Below are 9642 nucleotides of genomic sequence, written 5' to 3' on the forward strand. Positions count from 1 at the left end.
GTGGCATATTTTAGTACTCATCTAAAAAATCACAATGCCAACAGGGGTGCCTAGGTGGCATAGTCAGTTAAGTGTCCAACTCTAGGACTCAGCTCAGGTCCTATCTCAGGGTTGAGAGACTGAGCCCCTCACTGGACTCTGTGCTCAGCATGGATTCTGCTTAAGATTCTCTCTCCCTCCCCCACTGCAAGCCCCTCTCAAATAAATAGATAAATCTTTAAAAAAAAAAAAAAGTAAGCGTGCCAACAAAGATGTTACAGGATAATTCTGGAAACTCAGAATAACTGGAAACTCCTATAAAATATAATTTATCAAAATATAACCAGAGGAGAGGCTCCTGGGTGGCTCAGTAGTTAAGCGTCTGCCTTTAGCTCAGGTCATAATCCCGGGGTCCTGGGATCAAGCCCGGTGTTGGCTCCCTGCTCAGCACTCCCCTGCTCCCACTCCCCCTGCTTATGTTCCCTCTCTTGCTGTGTCTCTCTCTGTCAAATGAAAACATAAAACCTTTAAAAAAATTATATATATATATGTATATAAATGTATATATACATATATATCCAGAGGAAATAGAAAGCATGAATGGTCCCCTGTTGAGAACTTTAGTCAGAGTTGAAAATCTTTCCACAAAGAAAATGCCAAGCCTAAGATTTTATGGGCAAATTTGACTAATTCTAAAAAATCTCATGAATCCCATTTCTGAAAAATTTTCCAAAGAACAAAGAAAAATGATAATATGCCCAATTCATTCCATGGGGTCAGAATAATGACAAAAGTTGGCAAGGCATTTTTAAAAAGGAAAGTTATATATTCACCTTACATGTGTATATACATGCAAATATCCTGAACAGAATCCTAGCACGCTGGAGCTAATAAAAAAAGAATATACCATGACCACATTGAGTTTACCTCAGTATTCTACAGTAGAGTAATATTAGAAACCTTTCAAATGTTATCCACCGTGCTAATAGATTTATATAGAACTTTTTTATCTCAATAGATGCAGAGAACAATTTTGATAAGACTCTTTTTTATTTTCTACCCAACATAAAATGTGTAAAATTAGATATTACACCATTTCATTAGCCTTCTGCCAGCGAAGCCCTTGTCCCTGAACTACTGACTACTTCGACGTGGCAGGGCTTCTCCATGTATTAGAGGAGGGAAGAGCAAATGAATATAAGGTGATTTCTCCCATGAGGTGACCTTTTTTTGGTAATAAATCTTTTCCAGTTTTATTGGGAATATAATGGGCATATAATTTTGTATTAGTTTAAGGTTTACAACATAATGATTTGATATACAGGTAATCCCCAACTTATGATGGTTTGACTTAACAATTTTCAACTTTATTATGGCGCAAAAGTAATAGACATTTAGTATTTTGGATTTTGAATTTTCAACTCTGATCTTTCTCCAGGCTACCAATATGCAGTATAACACTCTCTGGTGATGCTGGCCAGAGGCAGTGAACCATAGCTCCCATTCGGCCAGATGATCACAAGGATAAACAACCCATATACTTAACAACTATTCTGTACTCATATAGATATTCTGTTTTTCACTTTCAATAAATTCATATTTAATAAATTACATGAGATATTCAGTACTTTATTATAACACAGGCTTTGTGTTAGGTGATTTTTTTCCAACTGTAGACTAATGTAAGTGTTCTGAACACATTTAAGGTATGTGAAGCTAGACTATGATGTTCATTAGGTTGGGAGTATTAAATGCATCTTCAACTTGCAATATTTCAATTTACAACATATTTATTGAAGTGTAACACCTCATCATAAGTTGAAGAAGATATATGTGAATATACTGCAAAATGATCACCACAGTAAGCTTAGTTAACATCCATCACCTCAAACAGTTATAATTATTTTCATGTGTAGTGAACTTTTTTCATGTGAAGAGAACAATGACCCTCTTAGCAACTTTTAAATATACAGTAAGTATTATTAACTATAGTCACCATACTGTATATTATATCCCCAGAACCTATATATCTCTCTTTTTAATTCAAAAGGACAAACTCTGAGGATTTCCAATTATGACTTTTCCTTCCTTAATGGGGTTCTGGAAGATAGGCTTTCTCCAATCTCTGACAATAATAATTCAAAGTAACAAGCATTTATACTAAACAAAAATTTCATGATATAGTCAAATGCGAAAACTGGAAAAAATCATTTTATTAAATCCCTTTGTTGTATATTGTATAAATTATCTTCTGGAAATGGAATGTTTGGACGTAGCTATGCCATGCTCCTCTGGTGAGAAATAATCAAACCTATCTGTTACCACACAGAAGAAACTTTGTCCCACTGTAAAAGGCAAAATAATCTACTTGGCAAGATAAAAGTGGCCAACTGTCTCTCACCTAGTAATTTTAACAGTTGAGCTAAGATAGAACATATCTTCTATTATTTCCTTATAACATATATTTATAACTAAGTTCTGTTCATACTAAGCATAAATACACTTACAAATACTCAGCCCAAACTGCAGAAATCTCTATATTTGTTTATTTCATGATCCTAACTCAACATTATTTCTTTTTGATTCATAAGTTCTTTTTGATTCATAAGTTCCATATTTTTCTAACATCAGTTTCTTGTTTTTCTTCTGATCCCACCATTGGCTTTTTGGGTCAATGGGTTAATTGTGTCAAGTTGAAGACCTGATTTAAAATATACCATTTATTAAGTTATCGTCTTATTGTTTAAAGCAAAGTTAATTCATAGACTCTCTGACTCTGTTTTTATAATGCATAAGTTATCAAAAAGTCTTTATCGAAGGCGCCTGGGTGGCTCAGTCAGTTAAGCATCTGCTTTTGGCTCAGGTCATGATCCTAGATTCCTGGGATCAAGCCCTACATCGGGCTCCATGTTCAGTGGGGAGCCTGCTTCTCCCTCTCCCTCTGCTGCTTCCCCTACTCGTTCTCTCTCTCTCTCTGTAAAATAAATAAAATCTTTAAAAAGAAAAAAAAAAAAGGCTTGAGAGCATCCAGCTCTGATCCCCCCTTAAAAAAAAAAAAAAAAAAAAGTTGTTTTTAATTGGTAAATTATTTAAGGGGTTTGTTGAACAAATGAATTTACCAGGTCAACAAATGTTTTATGTAAAGGGAAATGTAGTAAATATTTAAGGCTTTGTGGGTTAATGGTCAGTATGACAACTGTACAACTCATTGAAATGCAGAAGTAGTCATAGGTAATATGAAATTGAATGTGTATGGTTGTGTTCCCAAAAAAAAAAAAAAAAAATGGCAGTAACTCAAATTTGGTCCCCAAGTAGTAGTTTGCCCAATCTCTATTCCAAAGTCTCTCTCTCTTTTTTAAAGGCTTTATTTATTTATTTATTTGACAGAAAGAGACACAGCAAGAGAGGGAACACAAGCAGGGGTAGTGGAAGTGGGAGAGGGAGAAGCAGGCCTCCCACTGAACAGGGAGCCCAATCCGGACTCCAACCTAGGACCCTGGGATCATGACCTGAGCAGAAGGCAGATGCCTAACAACTGAGCCACCCAGGCGCCACCGAGACAAAGTCTCTTAATTAGTTGATTTATTTTGGTTTCATTTCTCCTGTTCCTACATACCATAAAGTTAAAAGCTAGTAAGCGAGATGGGGAAAAAATGACGGACACTGTGCATTTCCCTGGATCATGTAACATAATTATAGCTGTTCAAATTTTGAAACTTTCTAACAGAGATGCCATATGTATAGACAACCATCAAAAAACAAAACAAAACATATGTACCAACAGTAATTTAGCACCATGGCAGTAGTTCTGCTTTTCTAGCTTCGGGAAAATGGCAGTTGTCAATTGGCAGTTAGATAAACATCTAATGAAACACACTTTACAAGAAATGGCTAAATTGTTTTTCAAGCTGGCTACATCATTTTGCATTCTCAGTACCAGTTATTCTGCATCTATGCCAGGGCTTGGTATATGTATGTATATGCTGGAATGTGCCAAAAAGAATATAAATATATTAAATAAATCTATTTAAGCCCTTCTCAGTGAGGCCATGAAACTAAAGCTACGTGATACTATAGTTACAAAAATGCTATTCATACCAAGTTGCAAAAATGACCATAGTCCTTTATCCTTTCCCATATCCACTCCTTTTTTGCAAAGCAACTTTTCTATTATTTCTCCACCCCTTAAGTCTGGGCTGGCATAATGACTTGTTTTGATCAATAAAATACAGAAGCAATAACAGGCCAGTTTTGAATGTGTCCCTCAAAAAATTTTGCATGCCTCTACTCTTAATCTTGGATTCCTGTGACAATCATATGAACAAGCCTAGGAACATATGTTAATACATGAAGCACTTTCAAATCATGCTCAAAACCAAAAGAACTACCTTGCTTATTAGCCCAAACAAAATTGCCAAACCACAGTCTCATGATTAAATAAGTAGGTGTTCTTTTAAGCCAGTGAGTTTTTCAGTTTTTGCTTTTAAAGATTTTATTTATTTATTTGAGAGAGATTGAGAGAGAGAGAGAGAAAGAGAGAGAGCATGAGCAAATGGAGGGAGGAGTGAAGGGGGAAGGAGAGAAGGAGGAAAAGAATCCAAGCAGACTCCCTCTGAGCACAGAGCCCTGTGTGGGGCTTGATCCCACAACCCTAAGATCATGACCTGAGCCAAAATCAAGAGTCCAATGGGTAATCAACTGAACCTCCCAGGTGCCCCTTAAGCCACTGAGTTTTGAAGTGGTTCGTTACGTAGCAATAGTTAATCCACAGACTGTTTCATCCCTAATCTGTTTATAAAGCACAAAATAATGTGAATTCCATTATGATTAAACAAAATTAATGTTCTTACTGGCTTTTCTGTAACTATTCCAATCTGCAACATAAAAGGGTTCTCTTTACAAATAAAATGATACTTCATAGAAGTATGCAGACTAGTTCCTATAAATAAATTACATTCTTAGTTCTGCCAATAATAAGCTTATGTAATTTAAAAAAATTGTTTGACTTTTGTTTGTCTTAAATATTCATATGTAAAAGGAGAATACTGGAGAAATCACATTTTAGGAAAGGAAATGCCATGTGTATGTATGTATTGGTATATGTATGAATACACATTATATTAATGTATGTATTATACACACATATATACAAACATGTGTATGTGCTTTCATGTGTGTATGTCCTTCTACATTTTCGTATTTTTATTTTTTAATTTTTCTCAAAGATTTATTTATTTTTAGGGAGAGAGAGGGAGAGCAAGCACAGTGGGGTAGGAGTGGAGGTGTGAGAGGAACAGAGGGAGAGAGATTCTGAAGCAGACTCCATGCTAAGCACAGACCCCAGGTTGGGGCTCCATCTCACAACCCTGAGATCATGACCTAAGCAGAAACCAAGAGTTGGATGTTTAACTGACTCTACCACCCAACATTGTATTTATTTTTAAAAGCCCTTGGAAAAACAGCTCTCAATGGAGCTCAGTCAGAAAACATGTCAGTGTCCCCAAGATACATAAAGTAGGTAGGTCATATTTTCCAACCATCTTAGAAAGCCCCAAATATATGTGAGCTATAATTAGTACACACAGATAAAGAGATAAGGACAGTAAAAATTTTTAACAAATGTTCAGATACAATTATCTCTGGGAGTGGTAAGAAATTGGCCAGTCTGTTGTTAGTACATAAATGAAAGAGGCAAATGGAATTTTTTGTATACTACAGTGAAAGCAAACTACAAGTACTGAATGAATGAGTCATCACAGAAATTTTGATATAGTAGGAACTTTACTGTTTTTTTTTAAGATTTTATTTATTTATTTGACAGAGGCAGATCACAAGTAGGCAAAGAGGCAGGCAGAGAGAGAGAGCGAGGAAGGGAAGCAGGCTCCCTGCTTAGCAGAGCACCCAACGCGGGGCTCGATCCCAGGACCCTGGGATCATGACCCGAGCCGAAGGCAGCAGCTTAACCCACTGAGCCACCCAGGTGCCCCGATATAGTAGGAACTTTAAAAATCAAATCCAACTTTCAGAGTTTCTTGATTTGACTAACATGTTAATAGAAAATTATTAAAAAATATCCACTGTGAAGTATATCATGCATGTATTATCAAAATTCTCTTCTGGATAGATCAAATAACTTATATAAAGTCAATCAATTAGTAGTTAAGAATAGAAAACAAGTTTCCTGATTGCCATTTCAGTACCCTTTCTACCATACGAGGTAACTATACCAAATAATGACAAAACATCTATCTCTGACAAGTTATAATTATGTATTATATAGTAAACAAAAATGGATTTTAATATATTGCAAGTTACATGGTTACATAGTAAACAAAACTGAATTTTAATATAATGCAAGAGAGTCAGCTATTCAATGTAATCTTATTTTGAAAAGAGTTTTTTAGAGGAAATGGGGTGAAGAAATTTCCCCAATTTAACCCGAAATGTAATCAAACTCCTACATTTAGTTGGATCTCTGGGATCCTATCTATGTAGAATCTAAATTGTCCTGCCAGTCACAGTTAGGAATGGGGTTATAAACTACTGGAAGCAATTCAGGCCTCACCCACTTTGTTCCCTATCTTAAAAAAGAATCCCTTCATCAATGTAATAGTGGGAAGCTTTTCTCTTGTCTGATACCTGCTCTCTTCCTGCTGCAAAACTCTCAATCTTCTTGTGCCACAATGTCTCCTAAAATTAACTATTCTCTCTGAGTCATTGTCTCCTTTTTTCTTTTTCTCTTTCTCAAATACACTATACCATGCTGTCCAGATTCTCCTTTAATTTGAGATTCTATTCCTATTTGAGAGAGGAGGAAGATGTTCAAATGGTCGTGATTTTTTTTAATCATATATAAAGAGATGACAGTTACTTTTTAATGTCTCTGCTTGACAAACAAAAACAAAAACTAATAAACAAATGAACAACAAACAAACCACAATTTCCTAGCTCAGGAAATTCATGTCTGGAAATCAAATAATAGAGTTTCAGACCAACAAATGCTCCCAGATGTATTTTAAAATTCTCAAGCATGCTCTATTACTTATTGATTTTCATTCCCATAATTAATTAATCTGTATATAAAATACAAAAGGAATGTTTTATTTAGCTAACTCAAATTAGTGCAAATAAAAAACCAAGTGAATTATAGACAATTATTGATAATCATATTTCTAAAATATTTTACAGTTTCTTAAAACTTTTATAAATGTTATCTCCTTGATAAAGCCAGGCAGTATTTCTAGTATCATTTTACAGGAAGAAACTGGAGTTAACAGAGATTATGTGATATACTAAGAACCTAATAATTGAAGGATCTAAGAAGGATCTAATGGGGAATTTAGACATAAATATTTTGACTATAATTCTAGAGTTATTTCCATTGCCTCTGGCTGTATCATGTCAAGAGGTTTAAATTGAATATTTCATTGGCCCCAAATCATATGATTAAGTGAAGAATAGCACTCACATATATAATTATATAGTAAAACCAGATATCATAAATCTGGGGAAATTGGGCATTTGCTCACTTAAAATGTAGAGAGGGTAGCGGCATCTCTTTCTAGGAGACAGTCAAACTCAGTTCACTGCTTAACACACTTTAAATCTAAGTTGTAATATATAGCAAATTGAAAATCACTTTCCAGTTTATCTGCCAGTCTAAATTTTGTTATCCCAGGATAGATGTGATTTAATCCACAGCATTTTTTTTCCAATTAGTTGATTCCTTTTCATACTAGAAAAAATGTTCTTTAATATCAGAGATATATCTCTACCACGTCTTTTTACCAATTACTACACTCTTCTCCTAAGGGATTCCTTTGAACTGTGAGCATTCTTGGGAGGAATTTATGCCGACAAGCATTATACACTATATATTTTCAAATTAGGTATCATATTGCATTGATTTTAAAAGGGTTCTTTCTAAAACGTATAACTCACTATTTTCATCCGAAAGGATTCAAGAAACACTCTTTTCAGATTTAGCTTCAAAAGGTTATAGCTTTTAAAAAGATATAAACTTTTGCAACACAAGATCTGGAGTCCTATTTTGCCTTACACATTGGCTTCTATTTCTTAAATTTTTAAAAAAATATCTCATAAGAATTATACTTGTATTTAAAACATTAGGGTGAATGCTTTTTACACACCACCGTATAGCCACATAGATTTTATTCCTCCATCTAAAGGGGGGAAATCTATTACATCAGAGAGATTTCAAAAATAAATTAATAATTAAGACTTAAACAGGATGTTAGTTATAACATTTATGTTATAATATGTTAGTTATAACATTGGGATGTGTGTATGTCTATGTCTGTGTTCTAAAAAGACTTTTATTAATCAGCACTATGTTATTCCATTTGGAATATTTGGTTCCTAAATGTGATTTTTCACATGTCTAGAAAGAAATTTACAAAATAATGTGATTTCTTCCTAGCTTATGAAATAAGGACGGAAAGAGACTTAAACCAATGCAAATCAAAAGACATTTTGAAACTTTTATGCCTATACTCATCCAATCATTATGTACTCATTCAACAAATATTTACTGGAAAGCAATTACATATCCCGCAATAAGATAGGTCTTGAGGGTGATACATTGATGAATGAAGAAAAAGTCAGAGTTTTTTTTTTCAAAGAGCTTCCATGATTAACAGTGGTAAGAGTTAAGTAACAAACTGTTACTTATAATAACGAACAGTTATAATGAAACAGATGTTAAAGAGAGAGTGGAGTCAGGAAGCTATATAACAAAGTAAGAGAGGTAGCCACATTAGAAGAGGTTTAAAAAAAAAAAAAAAGCCTCCCAATTGAGGAAAAGGACCGAGAAGTGGGGACACAGGCATGCTTAAGAATGAAAAGGGCCAACAATTACATAAAATGAAGAGGCTGAAACATGATATTTAGGAAATCACAATTTCAGTACAACTGTACAGGGCAGGTCATTGGACAGAAGTTGTAGTAATGTGTATGTTCTGATTAAAGAGAAGGAATTAGAAACTACTGTCAAGAGTAGTAGATGATGAAAATCAATATAAAGAGGAAGTGATAAAATCAGAAAGTTTCACCTTATAAAGGAAATATAAAAATAGGAGGAAGTAAGCTTAAAAAGTGGGATATTTTAACTCAAAATTTTAACATACAGTTTCAGAATTAGAGAAGAAAGAATTTCGTTTTTTATTTGTAAGCATTTCAAAAAGAAAAATAATTAGAACCATGAAAAAAGACTGACATCCAAGATAGTGGATTAACTTTTAAAATCAAAGAAAATACCTCACCTACAAAAAATGTTTCTGGAAACAGAATAAATGTTAGAGAAGATTTTCAGTTAGCATTTTTCAACTGAATTATAGACAACGGTGTATCTAAAAATATGGCAAAGATAATCATCAAGAGAAAAGCAGCTGAAATCCTGCAGAGATTGTTTAAATTTAAGAAAGTTCATTGCCAAATTATAAACCATGATGAAAGCAGCTTGGTAAATATTGTGAAAATCATATCAGCAAAGTTCAAAGAAAAAGGCCAAAAAGACTCCTAAAAATTAAAGTTAAGATTTTAAAAAACTTTTAAATTAAAGAAATCCACACTAATGCTAACTGGGAGATAATGCAATGTGTAAAACTAATGCATATGCTTTCAAATCAACAAGAAGGGACAAAA

The sequence above is a fragment of the Lontra canadensis genome, unplaced genomic scaffold (assembly GCF_010015895.1).
Source record: "Lontra canadensis isolate GAN:19392208 unplaced genomic scaffold, GSC_riverotter_1.0 scaffold52, whole genome shotgun sequence".
Classification (NCBI taxonomy): domain Eukaryota; kingdom Metazoa; phylum Chordata; class Mammalia; order Carnivora; family Mustelidae; genus Lontra; species Lontra canadensis.